Source organism: Lygodium microphyllum, chromosome 1, assembly GCF_053477565.2.
Source record: "Lygodium microphyllum isolate KBCC chromosome 1, Lygodium_microphyllum_v1.1.10, whole genome shotgun sequence".
NCBI classification, from domain to species: Eukaryota; Viridiplantae; Streptophyta; class Polypodiopsida; order Schizaeales; family Lygodiaceae; genus Lygodium; species Lygodium microphyllum.
The window spans coordinates 123,569,706-123,594,678 of record NC_141135.1 but is presented as its reverse complement, the minus strand read 5'-3'; the positions used below and the strand labels follow the sequence as shown (position 1 = coordinate 123,594,678).

At 39.2% G+C, this 24,973-nt stretch overlaps 1 pseudogene; it reads right to left on the bottom strand.

Moving 5' to 3' along the window:
- Nucleotides 1–3,028: 3,028 nt before the first annotated feature.
- LOC148041635 (uncharacterized) overlaps nt 3,029–24,973 on the bottom strand; it is a 39,491-nt pseudogene continuing 17,546 nt past the window's right edge.

Here is a 24,973-nt window from a genome sequence, read left to right as displayed (position 1 = left end):
CAGATTGAATACCTGGGATTCATTGTTTCAGCTGAAGGAATTTCAGTAGACCCAGCTAAGGTCAGAGACGTTTTGGAGTGGACAATGCTAACAACTGTCAAAGAAATACGCAATTTTCTTGGATTGACAAGATGGTACATGGTCTTTATAAAAAACTATGCTTTGATTGCACCGCCTCTAACAGATCTACTAAAGAAGTAAACATCAATTGTATGGTCAACTGTTGAACAATCTAGCTTTGATAAACTAAAGCAAAGCTTAGTGTTAGCACCTATCCTGAAACTTCGGGACCTTGATAAGGATTTTGAAGTGATAACTCATGCTAGCACACATGCCTTAGGATGTGTGCTTATATAAGAAGGTCATCATGTAGCATATGTTGGAAACTGCGAAGAAGACGAGAGAGGAAAGGAAGAGAGGAGAGAAGAGAGATATGAGATACCGATGATGGAACCCTAGAAGTGTGTCAACTGAGCACACAATGATAGAAATATATAGAGGGGACATGGTGCGCTATATATAGACAGACTATATAGCCTAGGGCGCTATATATAGACAGACTATATATAGCTAACACACCCGCTCAAATAAAGGTCCCTTACTATGGATGAAAAAACCCTTGGGGGCTCAAGGGAAAAATCCACAGCTCTATAGGCCTACCGTTATATTAATATTCAAAATATGAATTTACAAAGTTGAACTTACAAGAGCCTATTCATAGGCATCAAAGGAGCTACATCACTCGTGAATTACAACATCAACGGAGAAGGAGCTACATCACTCCTCAATTACAACAACCTATTCAGAGGCATAAAAAGAGGTTTATCACTCCTAAATATACAACATGTAAAATAAGAATAAGCAACATCACTGCAAAAGATAAAATCTCCAAGAAATTCTTTCAACTGAACTTGGGATGTAAGCAGTATATCTATCACATAAAAACTTAAACAAAAAATGTTACAGTGACATTAGAAAAATACAAGGTCTATAGAGATGGTTCGCGATGCCACTCTATAGACAACACAACACATGTGGGGCCCCATGAACAGAATATAAATAAAACAATTTGTCCTCAACTGGGATATAAACGCTCATCAGCTGGAAAGAATATAAACAAAATAATGTGTCATCAGCTGGAATATAGACCCTCATCAGCTGGAAAGAATATAAACGAAACAATGTATCATCAGCTAGAATATAGACGCTTATCAATGGAATAACGAACGAGGACGATCATTATGAATCTGACTAAAAGTCAAGACATTAAGAAACTCTCACAATGAGTACCCTGAATTACTACCATAGATAACAATCAGCTTGAGAAATTAATCTTGAACTCAAAACATGACCAAATGTTTTTTCTTGGTCCAAGAATTGAAAGCTGGGGTGCAGGCCAAGTTATTGCATGTGTGAATGACAAGAGCATGTGTATAAAAAATGGTGAGATACTACATGGAGTGTGGGGATCATATTCACTGCTAATAGGGCTCCCATCTGAGACATTGCGTGATACTAGAATATCCTCTGTAATGTTGCTGATAACAATCGTCTGTGCTTCTGATGGAAGGTTTACTTGCAATGGAGGAGAAGGGAAATGAAGAAGGAAAGGAAGAAGGCTTCCTTTTGACACCTCATCTGTTCAACCCTTCAATGTTACCATGGAAATTTCTTGCCATGGTACAGCTTCAAAATCACATTTCCATTAATATGGTGACACAAGCTTTAGCCCAACGTTGACCCTGCAGTTCTCACAATTGCTAATTTGCTTTTACATGCAAATGCCAACTAGCACATTAGGCACTGAATAGAAGCCGAGACCCTGACTTTGTGGCAAAGCTATAAGGGCATCCCGTTGCCGTAGGCTTTCACAGACCCTCTGTTAGTTTGTTGTGCAAGCTTTCACCAATTCCTTGACTGTTTGCTGTGCAGGCTTTCACTGATTCCTTGTCTGTTCTGTGCAGGCCTCACAAAATCATTGTTTTAACTGTTGTGCAGGCTCTCACAAATCCCATGTATGAGGAAACCCTGGTACCATGCCCTATGCTATCCACACCTGAGGAAACCCTGGTACCACACCCTATGCTGTCCACACTCCAAATTGTGATAGAGCACGAGTAAGCAGGAAGCCCTAATGCCGAGTCCCTTGGACTCTGCTGGATCAAAGAATACAACATTGGTATTGTAAATAAGAGCGTAATAAGCAAAGAAAAAGGGAAGGCACCGCGCTCGATTGGATTGCCTTCGGTAAAGTAGCGATGGAACAAAGGATGACCTTGCTGGAAGTGTCGAAATTCGTTGGCAGGTCAACAGAGGTCTGGTCAGAAAAAGATGGAAGCATGTGTGAGATGCGGATATGTTGTGTGCACGTAAGAGTGTGTGTGGGAGACTCCTGCTTCTTTTCCTTCTTCAGCAATGACGAGAGGGTGAGGAGCACAAGAAGAAGGTGGAGTCGAAGAACTCGCAAGAACTAAAATTACAAAGCTGAACTTACAAGAGCCTATTCATAGGCATCAAAGGAGCTACATCACTCCTGAATTACAACAGCCTATTCAGAGGCATCAAAATATCTTTATCACTCTTAAATATACAACATGTAAAATAAGAATAAGCGACATCATTGCAAAAGATAAAATCTCCAAGAAATTCCTTCAACTGAAGTTGGGATGTAAGCAGTATATTTGTCACATTAAAACTTAAAGAAAAAAGTTACAGTGGCATTAGAACAACACAAAGTCTATAGAGACGGTTCATGACGCCGCTCTATAGACAACATAACACATGTGGGGCCCCATGAATAGAATATAAATTTAAAAAAAATTCATTAGCTAGAACATAGACACTCATAATCTAGAAAGAATATAAATGAAATAATGTGTCATCAGCTGGAATATAGACCCTCATCAGCTGGAATAACGAACGAGGATGATCATCTGTTGGAAAGAATATAAATGAAATAACAAATGAGGACGATTATCATGAATAGGAGTAAAAGTAAAGACATTAAGAAACTCTCACAATGAGTACCCTAAATTATTGTTTGCCTCACAACTTGCTCCTTGACTTGCCCATCCTCAATTCTAAAAGAAAGAACTTCATCAGCATGCCCAACTAGATTTTGCATAGTCTGTTCCTCTAGATTATTTATCTGGCTACAACAATTGCTCTGCGGGGAAGCCAAGAACCATCGGTCCAAAAGTTCATCCAAAACATTGTTGACATCATCTGGGGTAACATATTCATAGCAGTGGCTTGAGACTGCACCTGTTGCATTAGAGCCATAACAAATAAAATTTGCTGCATACTTGGGGCCCCCCACATGAGAACATGGTTTTACAGCTACATAAGTAGTGAGACCTCGAGCATATAGCTTATCTTTGAACTTCTTAATGATAACAGGGCCCAAAATACCACATTGAATATCATGACTCTGATGTGCACACACAAAGATATGCATGCCACGCAGCCTCTCTGGCCTTCCTGGTACCCATTCTCGATTATGTACTAGGACTTCTTCCACAAAGGTATCCACATAAAAATGAGTTAATCCCCTATATTGGACAAAGTTTGGAAATATCAGTACATCCCCATTGGAGGAATCAGTGCCATTGTGACCCTCGCAAATAGTTAATCGAGTTTTCATAGACATATCCTTCTTTCCTTGCTTTGATTGCAGCTGCAAGAAACTGTGGAAGCCAATCAAACTCGGCAGCATCCACAACAGGAGGCCAGCTCTAAGGCTCTTTGAAGCACAGAAAAACATGCCGTTCAATGAGTGGAAGGCTGCATAAGGGAGAATGCAAGGAGGAGAGTAGTCTGTATTCAGGCTTCCAGATCCAAGGGATTCAGAGCTCCCGGGTCCATGAAACTATATATAGCTAACACTATATATAGCTAACAACATACTCTTCAAGGAAACTGAAGAGCCATGAGAGGAACTATGCTATCCATGATCTAGAGCTATTAGCTGTCATCCAGGCTCTCAAGCTATGGAGACACTACTTGCTAGGTAACAAGTTTACCCTAGTGACGGATCATAAAAGTTTCAAATGGATCTTTACCCAAAATGAGCTCAACATGAGGCAACGTCGATGGATTGAAGTACTGGAGGAATACGATTTTGAAATCAAATACTGGCTTGGAAAGGAGAATGTAGTTGCCAATGCACTTAGTTGCAAGGTATTTCTAAATTCTCTAATCTTGCAAGATCCATCAACAGCTAGATCTCTAGCCACAAAGGTATCCATGCCAAACAACCCAATACTTGAGCTAGCTAGAGAAGAGACATCCCATGATCCAACCTAGCAGAAGATGCTAAGGGAGATCCCTATCAAGGATCAAAACCCGAAGCTACAGGCAAAGTATTAAGAATTCTCCATCAATAGTGGACCTGTCTACTATAGAATGAGATTATGTATACTGGCAAGCCAGTCACTCAAGCAAAAGATACTTTGAGAAGCTCATGATTCCCCTCTCTCAATACATCCTAGCTTTGCCAAGACCCTCAATGCAGTCAGAAAGAGCTATTATTAGGAGAGGCTTAAATGTGATGTTCTCAAATATGTCACCGAATGCTTGTCTGGTCAATGCATTAAGGCCGAACATGTTAAAATGCCAAGAAATTTGCAACCACTTGACATTCCCCAAATGAAATGGGAATTCATCAGTATGGAATTTTTTGTTGGCCTACCCCAAGTTCAGGGAGGATACAACTCCATCATAGTTGTGGTTGATATGCTTACCAAAGTTGCAGATCTTATCCCTACTAAGACAAACTATAAAGCCTCGGACATCGCAATATTATTTATCAAGGACATATTCAAACTGCATGGGTTACCCACCAGAAGAATCATTAGTGATCATGACTCACTCTTCACATCACACTTCTGAAGAGCTATCTTTGAAGCCATTGGGACTCAACTCTATTTTAGTATAGCTTACCATCCCCAAACCGATGGTCAAACAAACCGAGTCAAACAAGTCATTGAGGATATGCTAAGGGCACACTACTGTCGTGAACCCAAAAAGTGAATTCAATACTTGCCACTAGTGGAGTTTGCCTACAATGCTTCTTATCAACAAAGCATTCAGATGACCCCTTTTCAAGCATTGTATGGGCAGGACTGTCGAAGTACTTTCAAATTTTTGGATCCAAACTTGAGGTTTGAAGCTTCAAAGCAAATGTTAGAAGATATGGATGACCAAATGAAGTCCATAAGACTGGACATCCAAGCCGCCAAGGATAGATAGAAGGCATATGCAGATTTGAAACATCAAGATAGATCCTTCGCTAAAGGAGATATGGTCTTCATTTGCGTATGCCTAAAGAAGAGTTCCTTATCCTTGGGTGAATGCAAAAAGCTAAGCCCAAGGTATTATGGACCCTACAAGATCCTCAAGTGCCTAGGACCTAATGCTTACAGACTTCAACTCCCTGAGAACCTGAAAGTTCATAATGTATTCCATATCAATCTACTAAAGAAGCATGTACCTAACCCTAGTCATATGCTTGATGATCAACAAGTTTTAATGCCTAGCCAAGGAGTCCTTGAGCTACATCCTAACAGGATCTTAGATGTTAGGGAGAGGTATTTGAGATCCAAAACCTTGAGAGAATTCCTTGTCCAGTGGAAAGATTATCCCGAAGAGGATGCCACTTGGATGGATGAAAGTACTCTCAACCAACAATACCCCCAGCTCTTCTCAAGATGAGGACATCTCCATTCCTCTAAGGGGGAGAGAATGTAATATTTCCAATCAAAATATTAAGTCAACCTTAAATCCTGCGCAATAAGGCACCCCCAAGTGATCTCCCACATCGTAAAATGTTGACAATTAAATGCTTACCCCGCGCGCACGTTAATAAACCCCAACCCTGTTGTGTAAATAAGGCCAAGGCTAAACCCCGCAAGCCGCATGAGAATACCCTTCATGGGGAAAAAGGGGTTAATCCATAATTTTAGTGCAATTTTTTTTAATAATTACCCCCTCCCTCAGCCAATGCATGGTAGGGGGAGAGGGAGTGTAAGAGGAAGGCGTAGTGGTGGAGTGCATGAGGGAGGGGAGGAGGCATGCAAGCCATCCACGTGGTGGCTATCTCTCCCCCCCTTAGCCTATATGAAACCCCCCTTGGAGCTTGAGGTAAAGGAGGAGAGAGTAGTGTGCTGTCTGAGGAGAATTAACTCCACGTTGCAGCCCGCCAAATCGCCGCCCTGTTGCGCCACGTAGTCCGCCAGGCTGCCACCCTCAATGCCAGGATCACCATCATCATCTTCATCTCCTTCAATCGTCCCCTTCACCCCTCCTTTCCAATCATTTTCCTCCCCGTCACATTCTGACACAGAAGCTTTTGGAAGCTTCTTTAGAAGATTTCTAAAGATAAGGCTTCCATAAGCCTTGTGCACACGGCCTTTTCCCCCAGTTTCTTAAAATCCACATCCTGTAAAGGCATTCCTGCGCGAGGGGGAAGTAGGCAAGTTTTTGAGGCTGAGTTGCCAAAGCTTGGAGGGAATTGGGAGATTGCATAAAGGCGAGGACCCAACACGGAGTCCAAGTCCACTACATCAACGATGGCTCCAAAGCCAAAGACGCAAGGCGTACATGCGGGAGCCTCGAACCCAAGTTTACACGTGGACATCGGTGCGAGTCCTCATACCCAAGTTCAAAGTTTGATTCCACATAAAGGGAATGCATTGGGCACATTTAAATTTCATGAGTAAGTTATGAATACAAATTACTCATTTGTCTTACCAGTTTTAGTTGCATGTTTCTCTTTGCTTACATGTCCAAAGTGACAATCCCAATTGTATATTGCATAGGTTAAAAGGATGAAAATTTCTTTAAATGCATCCTTGTCTTCCTCGCATGAAAGAACAAGCACATAATGCATCTAGGCCACGGTTTACTAGATATGATTGGTAAGAACTAATCATTAATATCCGTTAGAATAATGTCCAAAGAATTGCATTGCATGAAAAGGAAACCATGAACTTACCTCTTGCATGCAAGGATGTGTGCATTTTAAGTCGGATTAATTGCCATAGAACGGATTAAATCAACAAAAGTCTTATGACATTCTTCATACATGAACTTCATTTATCAAAGTTGTATCTAGAAAAGGTTGCATGTCATATTAGAGCTTTAAATTCAATTGCATTAATCGAAAGGTTTGTAAGCAAAGATCTTGATGTAAATCTATGTAGGTTTTATGCAAGTTATCCCCCAAATTGTCAATCAACATGATTTTTGCAAGGAAAAGAAATGGTCCTTGATCTTATAGTTGCATAGAAGTAAAAGTATGATTCGCATACTTGCATGGAATGTTGCATCTTTAATTTATTTATTTGCACCTCTTAGGAAAAGTATTTACATATCTTCTAAGTAAAGATCATTCCTGTCACAAGACAATTAGATCGTTTTAGGTAGATCACTTGTAATGGTATAACCCTCAAGGGATTGGTAAAAGCGTAACTAGTTGGTACGATGAACACCTCAAAGTGCTAGGTAGGGTTTAGTACGTAAAAAATTCTGCCTAGTATCGCACTTGGGATGCCAAGTTGAGACTTTCGAACCCAAAGGTCCTACCCACATTCACGGAATGCTTGGGTTAATTGGACCCCCATACAATAACAATCTAGGGTTTTTACCCTAAGGATGGAATGACCAAATACTAGACTTTCTATTGAGTTTAGAAACCCTAGGGCCAAATGTTATTGGCCTAGTAAGGTTAGGGATTGGGTTGGGTCAAGAGGACTCCCAAACCCTACATCTTGACCAAGCATATTTCTTAACCAAGAAATGTCGTTTGATGGAAAAAACGATCCCGTAAGTCAGATGCAACTCCTATGCAACAAGTTACAATGTCGCATGGTTTTTTGTTAAATCACAAAGTAGAGTTGCCACTCCTTAGAACAAGGTTGGCACGTTCTAGCGCAAGTCTAACTTGCAAGAGGATGAGTAGTCATCCTGCTACATCACCCTTCTTGGGCCAATTTGCCAAGTTGGAGGAAGTTATGTATTGCCTAGTAAGAGATTGACAAATCAAGATAGAGCGACAAAGTTGCCAGGATTTACTATCTATAATTTGAGGAACCTAAGGTGTTGGTTAATTTGGGTTAACAGGGTATGACCCTAGCCCAAGGGTAAAAGGGTAAAAAAACAATGAAACCCTTGGGGATCTTACCAAGTCGCAATTGATCCCAGATCGAATGCTAGATGCATTCAGAGAGAAGGATTTAGACCTTAGTAGTTGGCCAAATAAAAGACCACTAGATTGATTGTGTTTGTATAAGTTAGGAGCACTGTTTGTACTTTCTTTGCTCAAGGAACTAAAGAGGGAAAGATAATTAATGCTTCAGGTTGTTAGCCGCGCCAGGAATGTGGACCAAACCCGTCGCCAGAGGTCTCTCCATTGGGTGCTACTTGGAGCAGGAGGATGCTTGGGAACCAAGGGGGCTCTGGCCATAAATCCCTTGCCTTTTGGGTCCTGTACAAGAGGCTCGCATGACTCGGGATTGGATCTCGAGGCCTGCATACTAGTCTACTTGGATTAGTAATCCTTGAGGATTGCTGAATTGCCTTTGGGCGGATTATGGATTAGCCTTTAGGCTAGATTAAATTATGTATTCCAAAGATAAATAAGATCAATTGTTGTAAAGGAGCTTGTTTAACATTGTTTTTCTATGTCAGTGCTAAGATTACGTGAAGGAACCGGTAACTAATTTGCTAATTAAGGAAGCTATTTTTGCATGTCAAACTAACTGTGGTAGGTAATTAGTTGGATGTGATCATGGGTCCGTCCTACGGATGGGTGGTCCTAGTTGGCCGGGAACTTTTCTCAAAGGAAATTGAGAGCAAGGAACGTTGACCTAGAATCTAGGATACTAGAGTCTCGATTTATGCTATTTTAGGGGAACAGAATGGGACTATGCCTTATGGGCAGAGAGGTTGAGCTTTGCATCCCTCTCATTTCCCATTCTCCTTAAACCAAGTGCAGCATGAATCCGCTTCAATCCTGACATTTCTGCGTAAAGTAGTTCACCCCTGGGGCTCGATACTAGCTACCGTTCTAGGAATTTGACCACTAGGAGAACCTTGATTCAGGTCGGTCCTAAGTGGGAATGGTTGGAATGCTTCCGTATCATGGAAAACTAGGAAATATCTAGATCACAAACCCGGTGACATTCCGTGGAAGTGCGGGCGGCGCTTTCTATACTCTCTTCCCGATGGGTTGCTAAGACGTGTCCTACAAGTGAGCAGGTGGACACGTTATACTTCTTCATGGTTCATGACCTTCAGGAGTCTACTAATTGTGGCCCACACAATGGACGTACATGATAACTTTAGGTAGCGAGACCTATCCCAATACCCCTATTTAGTCAAGACAAACTTGAATGAGTTATGTTAGACATTACCAATGAGAATGGAAGCCTACTTAATTGAGCACTCTCTGAATCTCAAAAAGTCATGTAAGGTCCACATGAGAATGGCTCGTGTATTGTTGGATCGTCGACCATCCTGTTTGCTCATATCTTTCATGGTGATCCCCTCCTCCCGCAAAATCTTAAGCTTATCAACTAATGGATGGAGATAGACGTCCATATTCTTGACTTTATAGCGCCCAGATGAGCAAGGTAAGAATCAAATGTCCTTTATTCGCAGAAAGTCATGGTGGAATGTTGTAGTTAACAAGGACTACATGCCCCACACTGTAAGAAGTTGAGTAAAGATCAAATGGGTTCAGGCCATCCATAGCAAGATAAAGCTAAAGATTTCTTGGCTCTCGTGCAAGGCCTAGAAATGTAGAGTCAATGTGGCTCCATGCATGTGAATCCGCTGATATTCGTCGGACTCCTTCTGTGGATCTATTCTACGCACGCCATGTTGTCAAGCTTGCCATGCCCGACACACAAAAGATATGATGTATACGTGGGATAAGTGAAAAGTGTCTAAAAACTTTCTGAGGGATGTTTTGCCCTTGCAAATCTTATCGATACCTGTGAGCACCACACTTTGGACATGTCTCCATAGTCATGTAGTCTCCTCGAAACAATATGCAATCATTGACACATGCATGGATGCTGTTGAAGTCCATGCCAAGCTTTTGTAAAACAAGTCACACATAATTATGAGACTCAGACATGGTATTTCCAAGTGGTAATATATGATACTATAGAAACCTGTAAAAAAATCATAAAACACATTGAAAAAGCACATGTTTTTTATAATGGAGTTAAAAAAATCAACATAGCATATTGTAGAATGTACATGAAAAACTCAATCACACTTGCATCACTCCACCTATATTTTTCCTACACACTTCGGAGCGCAAGTAGCGTCTTCAAGTGAGATACTCAGTACCCATTATATAATGGTATGGATGCTTCCTCTCTTGGTTGATTGGATGACTTGGCATCCATGGGCATCAGTGCATTGGTCGTTGCCTCCATCTCAGGCTCCAAGATTGGAGGAAGATCCAAAATACTGACTGTCTCCTCTGATATTGAGGGTATAGATTGAGTCTTTCTATAAGAAGTTGGGAATAAGGACTTAGTGTAAATAATATTAATATTATGCCATGTCACACTAACATTGGTATAAAAGGAGAGGACATGTAATTTCTCACATCTTTTTGACACATTAATACAATTATTGTCCTTCTCTCCCATCTTGCTCACAGCTTCCATGGTTTCTCCCTCTTTCATGTCTCTCTCTCTAAATCTAGTCTTTCTCTCTCCTCATCACTCTTCTTCTTCTCTCTTCCTGTAGTCTTTCTCTCTCTTTTGCAATCTTATCTCTCCTCTTTCTCTCTCCCTAGTTCACTCTCTAACAAGTGATATCAGAGCATTGGTCTTTGATTCATTTTTCCCTTCTATTTTTATTCTTATTTTCTTCCATCAAAATCAATTCAGACAAGAATTGTACAAGAGAGCAAGTAGTCGAGTACTGTATGTTACAACTATATATATCATCTCTCACTTGACTTGGGTCTCACCTATATATACTAAATCTACATCAATATGAATCATTCTTTGGGAGCATGTCCTGTGTATCTCTCTCGTACTCTCTCTCTCTCTCTCTCAACATGGTATCAGAGCTATGGATGCGTAGCAACAACAAGGAAGATAAGTTGTTTCATTGTTTATACTTGATTGAATTCTTTGCACAAGTGATGATTTGATATATGAACTTATTCAAATTAGAAGTACTAGTTAATTTTGTCTTAAAAAACTAGTTCTGGCTACGTAGCTCTCGTCGTGCTCTCGAATCCTGTCAAAATCGCTTGTCAATCAGAGTTCTAGATCAAAAGTTATGACAGTTCAGGATTCAAGATAGCAATTCTGCTCGAATCTGCGATTCTTTATTTAAACTTTTAATTCTAATTACAGTTCATTAATCCCCAATTATAGTTTGTTAATCAGTCATCTTCGTTAATGATGTTGATTACGACAAGCAAACATCTTGCTATTTTTAGCGATGTTTTATTATCATTCATGTTCTTTGCTCGATCGAAATAGCACTTTTCTTATATGCGTCATCTCATCTTGCACGTTACGCCTCTCTATTTCGGGCTTTCTTTTTAGTCACTCAATACTTTTCGTAGTTCTTACGTGCATATCCCTATTTTGATTGTCATGCGTCTCAACTACGCTCGTCTTGATCATGGTTTGCAGATTCTACGATCTCATCTTATTTGTTTTCTCTCGACATACAGGCATGGCCAATTGCGTAATTGTTAACGGATATCCGTCTTGCCAACGTTCGGTTCCCTTCTTCTAAGGATTGGGTGGAAAGCAAAGATGATGCTAATTCTTGAAGGTGACAAATTATTTGATATTGTTTTGGACAACTTGTCTTGCCCAATTCAACCTGTTGATGTGATGAATAACAATTATGTGATTACTGATGGTCCATTATTTGAACAATGAAAAATTGATCATACTGATTGGATTTGTCTTGACAAAGCGGCTCCTAGTTATATATTGTCTGCACTTCCTGACTCACTTATGTTGGATGTCTTTCATCTGGAAACCTCTCATGCTGTTTGGGAGTATCTTATCTCAACGTTTGAGAAGAAATCGGTCACCGAAATTTTATATCTCCAAACTTGTTTGAAGAATCTTCAATATAAGGTTGGTACTTCTATGCACTCTCATATCGAGGCTTTTAAAGACATTATCAATCAGCTTGGTGCTGTCGGCGCTTCTATTGCTAAAAATCAGATTGTTATTCAACTTCTTCATACCATCAAAGATCCTTTATATGACAATATCATCACTATTTTGTTTAACAAGGATGATATCCACTTTGACAAAGCATGTATATCTCTTAGCGAATATTCTCAACGTCATGAGCATCATTTGGAAAAATTTGATGCTGTTTTGGTTACTCGCGAACAAAGGGATTTTGATGCTGCTTTTGTTGCTCGCAAGCATCCCGCTTCACATTTTCAGCAGTGGACGCCCTAATCAAGGTAGTAAATCTTCTCGTCTTGCTTATCCTAACAAACATTGTTCTTATTGTGATAAGAAAGACCATGTGGCTTCTGATTGCTGGGCACGTCAATATGATGAGGATCATGGAGTTACTACAAAGCAACCTCGCTCGTCCAAAAGTTTTCCTCCTTGTGATTATTGTGCACATATAGATCATCCATCTCATCATTGTTATAAACGCAGATATGATGAAGAACGTTCTCGATCTTATATTGTTCAACAAACTACAACTGATGATGATCATACTCATCAGGAGCTCAATTTCATCCATCATGATATCTCTCCAGAAAAGGTACTTCATGTTCATGATGGTTCTCTATTCATCGTTGATTCAGGTGCCATTGGAAACATGACATACCAATCACAGTGGCTTCAGAATTATCATTCTCTTCCTATCAAGAAGTTTGTTTACCTTGTGAATGATACCACTTGTCAAGTCAAAGGAGTGGGTGATTTATATCTCGGGACTGCTTCATCCACTAGAATATTAAGAGGAGTTCTTCATGTTCAATATTTGCAAAGAAATCTTCTTTCTGTTGCTCATCTAGTTGATCTTGGTTTGTTTGTTGGCTTTGATCATAATCAATGTCGTATAGAGAAAGACGAGCACACTATAGTAGTGGCTCCTCGACATGGTAATCTATTTGAGCTATCATTGAACGATACAGTTGCAAATGTTGTTACTACCCCTGGAGATGCAAATTGCAAATTATGGCATCAACGATTTGCACACTTCGATTTTGCGAAAATTCTTGATCTTCATCGTCATGGTCTTGTGCAAGGTATGGATCTTAGATCTCATCCACGTATGGGAATATGTGAGTACTGTGCACTTGGAAAACACCATCATTCGCCTTTCCACACTTCTACTTCATCACATTCCTGTGCTCTCTTGGATTTGGTTCATACCGATATTTGCGGTCCTTTTCCTGCCTCAAAGTCTCAATATCGATATTTTATAACTTTTATTGATGATTTCTCACGGTACACACATGTCTATCTTCTTCGACATAAGTCTGAGGCTTTATCTATATTTAAACAATACAAGATAAGTGTGGAGCTTCAAACTGGATTCTCTATAAAGATGCTTCGCAGTGACAATGGCGGTGAATATGTATCAAATCTATTTGATGACTTCTGTAAGGATCAAGGTATTCATCATGAGTTTATAGTTCCTTATTCTACTCAGCAAAATGGTGTTGCTGAGTGCAAAAATCGCACGATTCTTAATGCTATACGTTGCATGCTTATACACTCTGGTTTGTCTTGAAAGTTTTGGACTGAAGCACTTCTAATAGCTGTTTTGATTCAAAATCATCTTCCAACTACTGCACCTGCTAGTAAAATTCCTATAACAATTTGGACAGGGAAGACACCTTCAGTCTCTCACTTTCGCACATTTGGCTGCATTGCTTATATTCATGTGCCCAAGGACACTGGACATAAGTTGGATCCTCCAAGTTTGAAGGTTATTTTTCTTGGTTATTCATATCATTCCAAAGGTTACAAATTTTGTGATCCTTCTTCTCAAAAGGTTATCATTAGTCGTGATGCTATATTTGATAAGAAGACTATGGGTGGCACATGGTCGTCAAATGTTTCAGATGATACACAGTCTTTGCTTAGTGCATTTCCTTACTTGCTTTGTGATTCTACTAATTCTGATGATCATTAAACTCCTTCACCTCCAAAGAAGATTGATGAAAATTTGGAGATCTATGTCGATCTTCCTATTCAGATAGAGCATGGATTCTATTCTATTGAATATGATGTCTTTGATGATGCTATGTCTGTCCAAGAGGATCCAATATCGTATATGGAAGCTATCAATTCGTCTCAAAGGGATCAATGGCAAGAAGCTATGCAAGCTGAGTATGATTCTTTAATCTCCAAAGGTACATGGATTCTTATTGAACTCCCCCCAAATCGTATTCCTATCAAATGTAAATGGGTTTATAAAACCAAGAACAAAGCTGATGGCTCGTTTGATAAGTTCAAAGCACGACTTGTTGCAAAAAGTTACTCAAAGATTGCAGGAGCAGATTATCAAGAAACATTTTCTCCCGTTGTGTGCTCCACAACTGTTCGTATAATTTTGGCTTTTGCAACACTATTTGATCTAGAAATTCACCAAATGCATGTTAAAACGGCTTTTCTCAATGGAGATCTTGAAGAAGAAATCTATATGGAGCAACTTGAAGGTTTTATGATTGCAGGAAAGGAGCATCTTGTATTCTAGCTTCATCGTGCATTATATGGATTGAAGCAAGCCTCTCGTGCTTGGTATATTAAGATTAATCAGTTCCTCACATCTAAAGGTTTTGTTGCATGTTTTGCTAACCCAAATCTTTACATCAAAAGGGAGGATAAATATTTTATTATTCTTGCTCTATATGTTGATGATACTATTCTTGTGTCAAATAATATTGCTTTCTTGGATGCTATGAAGAAGCTTTTATCGATTGCATTTGAAATGGTGGATCTTGGTGAGATACATTCTTGTTTGGGTATTCAAGTTCAACGACACCAACAACAAGGCATTCTTCTTCTTCACCAGACAAAGTTTATTAATGATATTGTTAAGAAGTTTGGGTTGACAAATGCGCACTCTGCCAACACTCCCATTCTTTCAAGCTCTACCAAGGGTACATCTACAACACGCAATGAAGAATCAGCCATTCATCAACCTTTTGCTAATCTTGTTGGTTGTCTTCAATTTATTGGTTTAAACACAAGACCAGATATTTTATTTTCAGCTAACTTTTTGGGATAGTATCTTTCTTCCCCTTCCACTATTCATTGAAGTGGTGCAAAATGTATTCTTAAGTACCTCAAGGGTACTAAGGAATTTGGTCTTATTTATCGTCGTCAAGAGGATTCTTCTTTATCTTTCTCAACTTCTCTTAACCTTATTGGATATACAGACGCTGATTGGACAAGTTCACACTTATCCATGCGATCTACAAGTGGGAATTGTTTCTTTGTAAATGGATGTTTGGTTTCTTGGTCCAGCAAGAAACAACGATGTGTTGCGGTTTCTACAACTGAAGCCGAATATGTTGTTGCATCATTAGCAGCTCGCGAGCTAGTTTGGCTTCAACAACTACTTGCAGATTTGGGACATCCTTCATCATCTAGTACACCTCTTCGATGTGATAACCAAAGTGCTATTAGCTTTACCAAAGACTATATACAATATAGTAAATCAAAGCATATTGCTATTCATTATCATTATGTTCGACATGAAGTCAAGAAAGGTTCCATTATGGTGGAGCATTGTCCTAGTGATCAAATGGTTGCAGACATCTTCACAAAAGCTCTTAGTGAAGCTCACTTTAGCTCATTAAGACATGCACTTGGTATTGTTCGAAGTTCTTGTCTCACTGATTGAGGCATGTATCATTGTATTCAAGAAAACTTTATAGTAAATCATTTTTGTATCGTAGGTATGTATAGGGGCTCGGGTTTTTCCCTTGTTCTCCCCAAGGTTTTTTTCACTCCCAGCCAGAGACCTTTGTTTGAGTGGGGATGTTACAACTATATATATCATCTCTCACTTGACTTGGGTCTCATCTATATATACTAACTCTACATCAAAATGAATCATTCTTTGGGAACATGTCTTGTGTATCTCTCTCGTACTCTCTCTCTCTCTCAACACTGTCGACCATCTACAGTTAGTAAGAGACTACATCTCGAGATCTCCAAGGTCAAATATGGCAGAGGATGGCTAAAGTGGCAAGTCGTCATAAAATTTCATGCAAAATTGGAGGTAACTAGGGTAAAGGAGAGTTAACCGGGCTTAGTTTGGGGTTAAACTGTGGTTACTTCTCAAATGAGGTCTTCCTTTCCTCTTTCTCCAAGCTTTGGCCAAGCTTCCATGGATTTTTCTAACTGAGATCTTCTCCTTATTCACTATCATTGCTCTTCTTCAACAATGGCTTGTATAATGGCATTCTAGGCAACAAATGCAATAGGTTGCATACAATTTTATGGACTGGAAGATTAGCCACGTGAGCAGGACAGTAGCTTGAAATTTGTGTTGATTTTTCTAGCCCTGTTCTTCATCAATCTTCAGCCAATCTTCAGCTATGGTTCTTCTAAATGGTCTTTGGCAGTGATTTCTTCAACTCCCTGATGTGTAGACTCCAAAATGGGGCTATATTTTTCATCCTTTCACTCTCTTGAAACCCTACATGAACAGGGTAGCCATGAAAGCTTCAGCCCAAGCTTTCATTTCTCAACAATTTCTTGAAGATTCTTCATCTTTTCAGCCTGTGGGATCATTTCAGTAAGGATTCTTCAACAAATTGCAAGGAGTGGTCAAAGATTGAAGCTCAAGAGCTTCCATGGGGCCAAAATTAGGGGGAAACGGGTTTAATGCTTCAATATCAAGCATTTGAAGCTTCAAGTTCGTTCTTAAGCATTGAATACACAAGTCCTGAGGATTATTTTGGCAACATTGGACCACCAGAGGCTTTATCAAGCATATGAAGATTGATTAAGTGATCATCAACCATGTCAAAGGTACTCTTCTTCAATTCTTAATCTCTCTCATTAATCCATTTGATTGAGAGATCAAAGAAATGAAAAATATCCATCAAATTTCAGTCAACCCTTGCTTGAATCAATCCATTCATGTAATGCAATGCTTGCCCTATGTATATTAGTTCTAATCAGTGAATTAGAGGCTTCAATCTGAAATTTCCATCATAACACTTGAATCCAATTTATTAAATCTATTGATTGATGAATTTGTTCACTCTAATCCATTGATTGGCTAAATTCTTTTACCCAAGCTGAAATATTGTAAAAGGGTAAGTACTAGCAATCAGTGAGTCATTGAATTGCATTGGTAAGACCCTTCCCCTACCCAAACTTTCAAGATTTCATTCAATTGCATTTCATGAAAGGGGCTGAATGAATGTTTCACAAATGCATTTCATGCTAATTTATTAGATTAGCAAGCTACTACCATGTTGATATACCCACGGAGGAAAAAGGTGGATGCCGGGGGAGATAGTGGGACAAAAGAGAGGTGACCCTCCCTCACTATCAAAGATCTCGAAGGGGTGCAACTAACCAACCCAGGGGGAACTTTACCCACCTCCCGATGATTTTGAGCCCGTGTAGGGAGCCTCTCATGCCGTTTTATCCCTCACATAGGTACAACGAGTGGAGAATTGAAGATTGAAGACTTTCCAAAGGCTCAAGTATCTTCAGGTTCAAAACACGGTAAAACAAGGATTTTACAGGGCACCACATGGCATTTACAAGTTGTTACAGGTATACCCTTCATTACTGAAGTACAAGTGTAGGTACTACAGGGTACCCATAGGTCCTATTCAACCTTATATAGGGTTTGGTTACCGTTTGAGGTTATTATCTTGCCTTATAGGATCAAAATAGGGCACTTACAAGTTTAGATAGGGTGCAGGCCTGGACAATTTAGACTCAGAAATCAAGTTGCACAATTTTTTGTCCTAAATCTTTTTTAGCATGCTATAGCTCATCTCGAAGAGGGAATTCTTGGCTTTGATTTGAGCTAAAATTTTTTGATATCCGAGTTTCCTAGCAAAAGTTATAGCTATCTTTCTGACAAGGGGTATTGCAAGACTGCACTATTACGGCAGGACATAAGGGTAACAATAAGGTCTAGGAAGATTATGCTCATCAAATCAGGGATTCCATGTTGGATAATGCACCTCAAGAGAGCCTTGAAGAGCCTCAACAACCAAGGGAAGTTAGTATACTCAATAATACCTTGTGCGTCCATGAACAAAGACATAGAGAATGACATCAAGAATGGAGCAAATGGTTTTGTCTACTGATCAAATGAAGTCTTCCATTGAGAAGTTAGTGAATTCAATGACTCAAACAAAGGATTATATTGATAAGTTAGTGGAATCTAATGCTCAAATTATGGCACAATTTTCCCAATGGATGCAAATGCAAATGGGATGTAAAGAAGCTAAGGAGAAAGCTTATTCAAATAGTGAGCCTTCAGTCCCACTTCAGCCATCTAACCAAAATGATCATGGACGTGGGATTATTGGAAGAAGAGGCATACCAAATAGCCAATATGAAGTAGGAGAGGCTTCACAATGGCATGATGACTATTTGGGCAGTTTGAATGAAGCTAATTCTCAAGCTTTTGGGATAAATACTCAAATTTCTAGGGGTTCTCTACCAACAAGAAGATTGCATAGTGGTTCTCAGCCACCTATTGAGAGATTTCGGTCTCAATTTTGGGGTTCCATACATGATACTCATGATCAGCCTATTTTGGGATAGCAACTATTCCATGAAAGAGTGCTAAAGGACAAGATTATTCTAGCTAAATTTAATGGTCAGTCATCTTCACCATATGATTTAGAGGAGTGGACCTCTAAGATGGAATCCTACTTTGATATATTCCCTAAAACTGATGACATGAAGATTCATTTTTCTTCCTTGCATTTGGAGGGAGTTTCCCATAATTGGTGGGGATATATTTAAAAAAAAAACATACTTGTAGAGAATTGTGAAGCTTTCAAGGCACTTATGGGTGAAGTATTTGTCTCCCCTCTTGAAAAAGAGAAATTGGCATGGAGATGGTATGGTTTGAAACAAAGAGGCCTAAGTGTAAGAGAGTACACTAACCAATTTCTCAACCTAACCATATATGTAGAAAGCATCAATGATGAGGCTAAGCTCCACAAGTATACGTATGGTTTAGAACCATCTTTATCAGCTGATGTCATGGCACAAAATCCTACTTCCCTCTTTAAGGCTATTGAGCTTGCTGAGCTCTATGGAAGAAAATATAGAAGATAATCTTCATTTCAGCTTGGTTTTGGACAACCAAGGATTGTTTTTAAATAGAGGCAAGTTGGTAACAATTATGGAAGTAATCATTTGCCAAATGGGATCTTACGGGCACCAACTTATCCACCATTCAATGCTTCTAGACCTCAAAATAATTTCAGGACAACCAGCAGTCCTAGAGTTGACTTCAAACAAGGGGACACCAAGCCTAAATCCATTTCAGCCAACATGAATCCTAAGTCTATTCCTATGGATCTTTACAAAGAAAGAAAGGAGAAAGGCTTATGTTTCAAGTGTGGGAAAAAGTATACACCTGATCATGCCTCAAAGTGTATATACAAAAATGTCAAACCCAAGCTTCAGAGTATGTTACTTTTTGAGGATTTTGAAGATGAGGTGGATGAAGCTAATGCAATTGCACTTAATGTTGAAAATGAAGATCTTGAGGAAGAAGTTGGGCAAGAGTATTTCTATGATCCAGAGTTGACTCTTTTCCTTTTGATCCAGGTGGAAGTGTTCCTTTTGATCCAGGTGGGACTTGTTATGAGCCATTTACTGCCACTATTTGTTCTATTTCTATGGTTTCTTGGACAGGATCTAAGAGCCATAATACACTCCCTATGAAGGGAAACATTTATGGAAAGCCAGTGTTCATTCTCATAAACAATGGCAGTACTCATAGTTTTGTGAATAAGTCCATCGTGGACAGGCGGAATTATCTTCCCACAGATTTACAACAGTGGCCCATTAGAGTTTGTAGCCAATGGTGAAGAGGAAATCAACACAAAAATATGCCCACAAGTTTCTTTATAGCTGGCTGAAAATCTAGAAGAAAAAGTAAACCTGATCACTTTGGAAATGGGGCCTATAGACACTGTAATCCGTTGTGATTGGTTGATGACATTAGGCAGGATCACTATCGATTTCTCACAGTTGTATATGGAGTTTATCTTCAATGGACAGCTTATCCATTCACAGGGAATTCCTAGTAGATCATATTCTCAGCTTATTACCATTCAACAACTTAAAAGGGAGTACAAGAGGCGTTCACAAATATTTGTTTTGCATTTGAATAAAGATATGCAAGATCAACCCAATAGTTCAGCAAACCATCTAGCCTTGACATCTCTTCTCGAGGAGTATAGGTATTTGTTTGAGGTAGCTACTTCATTGCTTCCCAAGAGAGCGGTAGATCACCCCATTGATTTGGAGCCCAATTCAAAGACAATCAATAAGCCACCTTACAGATTATCAAAGTGTGAACAAGAGGAAGTAGCCAAGAAAATCAAGGAACTTCTTGAGATGGGATTCATTGAACCAAGTTCTTCACCTTATGCATCTCTAGTTCTGTTAGTAAAAAAGAAAGATGGATCTTTGAAAATGGGCATTGACTACAAGGATCTTAATAAGATCATAGTGAAGAATAGGTATTCGATACCTAGGATTGATGATCTACTTAATGAGCTCAAGGGGGCTTGATTCTTTACGAAGATTGATTTGAGGTCAGGGTATCATGAGATTCGCATGCGAGAGGGCCATGAAGTCAAGATTGCTTTCAGGACTGATCGTGGGCTCTATCATTTCTTAGTGATGCCATTTGGGCTTACAAATACTCCAACTACATTTCAAAGCCAGATGAATAAGATTTTATAGCCTTTCCTCCTTCAGTTTGTCTTGGTGTTCTTTGATGACATTCTAATCTACAGTAAGTCTTTACAGGATCACTTGGCACATATGAGGATGGTTTTTGATGTATTGAGACATCACATGATTTTTGCTAGGGAGAAGAAGTTTTCTTTCATGCAGACTAAAGTGAAATACTTGGGACATATTGTCAGTGAAAAAGGAATGCAAGCTAATCCCAAGAAGGTGCAATGTATAAAAGATTCGCCAACACCTACTACTACTACCTCTCTTAGAGGATTCCTTGGTTTATCTTCATTCTATCACCGATTCATTAAGCATTATGCGGCCATTGTAGCTCCTTTGACTGATAGGCTAAAAAAGGAGGCTTTCTTTTGGGATGCTCTTGTAGATAGCAGTTTCAACCAGTTAAAGGGACTCCTTACCTCTGCTCCTATCTTAGTATACCGGACTTTTCCAAAGAATTTACTATACAGTGTGATGTTAGTAGTCGTAGCATTGGGGCTGTTTTGCTACAAGAGCATGGAGTGATTGCCTTTGAGAGCCGTAAGCTTACAAATAAAGAAAAGGCCATGAATGTTTATGACCAAGAGATGTTGGCTATCTTACATGCAATTAAGAAGTGGCACCATTACTTGTATGGCAGCCGATTCTGAGTACACAATGATCACAGGGTACTTAAGTATTTCCTTACTCAATCCAATCTTACTCCTAAGCAGCGTCGTTGGGTAGCTACATTATAGAATTATGATTTTGACATCACTCATATAGGGGGAAAATATAATATAGTGGCTGATTCTCTTTCTCGTATGTGGGCTTGCAAAGTTTCAGCTATGACAGAATTGCATAATGATTGGATTGAAGAATTACAGGAGGCTTATCTTCTAGATGAAGAATTCAGTCATATTTTTCAAAAATTATAGCAAGGTCTTATGGAAGAAAACTCACATTATCAGTTCAAAAATAGCCTTATTTCATTGAAAGGCAAGATTGTTATTCCTTCTACCTCTTCTTTTACATAAAAATTTATGGAGGAACAACATTCTTCGCCTCTAGCTAGACATTTAGGAGTTTTTAAGACCTATGACAGGATCAACAAAAGTTTCTATTGGAAAGGACTGTGGAAAGATATCAAGGACTTTGTTATGAAGTGTATGCCTTGTCAGCAGAATAGGGACAACACCCATAAGCTATGAGGTTTGTTACAGCCATTACCTATTTTTACAGGTAAATGGACTCATATTACTATGGATTTCATTATTGGCTTGCCTACTACCAAGAAGGAATGGAATAGTATATATGTGGCGGTAGACAAACTCACCAAGGCAGCCCATTTTATTCCAACCAAGATTCAGTTTACTTCTTCTCAAGTGGCCAGTCAGTTTATGGAGCAGATGTTTAGTCTACATGGATTACCATAGGTGATTGTTCATGATAGGGACTCAAAGTTTATGAGTAACTTCTGGCAGGTGGTATTTACATCTATGGACACTAAATTGGCTGCATCTACGGCCTGTCATCCACAAATCTATGGACAGACAGAAAGAGTCAATAAATGGTTGAAGACTTATCTTTGCCATTTCTGCTATGATGTCCAAACTTCATGGGATTCTTGGTTACACTTGGTTGAGTTTGCTTATAAAATTTCTACCCACACTAGTATTGGAGTTTCACCCTTCGAGGCTTTATATGGTTACAAGGTGCCCTTACCCATAGTCATTTTTAATGAAAGGATCAATCCTCATGGGAAGGAAGAGTTGGAAAGAATACAGACCCTTCTTCAGTAATGCAAGATGAATCTTAGGAAAGCTCAAGACCAAATGAAGATGTATGATGAGAAGAGGTGGCCTTTAGAGTTCTAAGAAGGAGAGTTGGTCTTACTGAAGGTGCCAAAGTCCAAGTACTCTACATTAAAAGATGGATCTAGTAATAAGCTTGCCCACATGTTTTATGGCCTTTACCAGGTCCTTAAGCGAATTGGAGACTTGGCAGACAGATTAGAGTGTCCCTCTTCCACAAAGATTCACAATGTCTTCCATGTTAGTCAGCTCAAGCCTTTTTATGGTGATCTAGTGGATATAGTTGATGAGGTGCCATCTATTGATGAAGAATGTCTTATTCAGTACATCCCAGAAGCTGTTATAGGTCAGCATGAGAAGAAGCTTCCATCTCATTCTATCATGGAATATTTGATCAAATGGAGAGATTTACCACCTGAGGAAGCTTCTTGGAGGCTTGATTCTATATTGGATGAGTTTCCTTTCTTAAGAGATACATTGGTGGTTGAAGCCTATTGATTATGGAGCTAGTGATGATGCAGATAGGATCACGACAACATGTTGTTTTAGAATAGTTTCTATCGTGCCTAATTTTTAGAATTAAGCTATCTACTTGGGCTTAAAGTACTCTTGAGAGCTCCGTTTTGATATGTGGCACACCTCATTTGGACACTTCTACTAGAAGTTATGGTAGATTTGATCCACCAGGGTCTGTTTACACAACAAGTTGTCTACTTCATTTTGAAATTATTTGTTGAAGATTTTATGGCTCCATATACTTTTGAAGTATTCCAGATCATGTATAAAGATGAGGCCTACTCTTATTCTTCAATTTTAGTCCATATGGTTGGTCATACTTCATTCATTTTCCTATTTATAAAGCTGTAAAAACAGAGTAGTACTCTGTTTTATCCATCCTTTTCTAGTCTTTCAGGTTTGTTTTTTAGGACAAAAACTTTTGGGAAGGGATGGATTGTAAGAAGCCAGGAATAAGGACTTAGTGTAAATAATATTGATATTATGCCATGTCACACTGACATTGGTATAAAAGGAGAGGACATGTAATTTTTCACATCTTTTTAATACATTAATACAATTACTGTCCTTTTCTCCCATCTTGGTCATAGCTTCCATGGCTTTTCCCTCTTTTCTGTCTTTCTCTCTCTAAATCTAATCTTTCTCTCTCCTCATCACTCCTTTTCTCTCTCTTCCTGCAATCTTTCTCTCTCTTTTGCAATCTTCTCTCTCCTCTTTCTCTCTCCCTAGTTCACTCTCTGACACTTGCCTTCCAAGTGGTGGATTGGCTCAGAAACTCCATCCATTACATGCCCATGAACTCTTCTAACTGGGCGCAATAGGTGCAGTCCTATTTTACGGGCACGTCTAATGTTTTTGTATATGATATTCAATTAGTTTGAAAATGTAAGACATGATTGATACAAACTTTTCTTACCATTTTCTCAATGTTTGATATTTCCTAATCAATGATCTCCCATTGAAAGTTGTGAAAGCGTCAAATGTGTTCTATAGACAAGCAACGCTTTTGTCTGATTGCGAGCTTGCATTGAAAGCAAGGACACGTGACATGTTGATTAAGAAAAACCTTGTGATCTTTGATATCACGACCACCATTATTTTCCATTTTGTCTATGTTACGACAGACAACAGGTTTTTGTTCTCTTTCTCTTTTTCTTTTTTTCTTTTTCTCCCTTCATCGTTCTTTGCTTCTCTCTCCCCCTCTATTTCTATAAATGTTTTTTTTATCCCCCCATCTTCCCTCCCCACTCTCACTTCTTCTCTCATTTCCTTTTCCTCCCTTATTTTCTCTATGTCTTTCTCTCCTTTCCTCTTCATTCGCACTCGACACATCTCGTTAAAATCAAAATCAAAGATAAAAAATAAAAAACTACAAAACAAGGCATTGAAAGACTCTCTCTCCCCACCCCTCTTTGTGCCTCTCTTTCCCCTCTACCATTCTCTTTCTATAATTTTGTACTCTCTAATTCTCTTGATTCCGTTTTTCTCTCATTCTCTATTTGTTGTTTTTTCTATCTCTCTTTTTCTCCCTCTTTTTGTCTCTTTTTCTCCAGATCTCTTTCTAGCTCTCTTTTTTTAAACCAATTTCTTTCTTCTTTAGTTCATGCTTTTGTCCACCTCTCCCTTCGCTCTTCGTTTCGTGTTCTCTCCCCCTCTCTTTCTTCTTCTCTTTATCTTTATTTGTTGCCCCTCTCTTTATTTCTCCCCATCCCC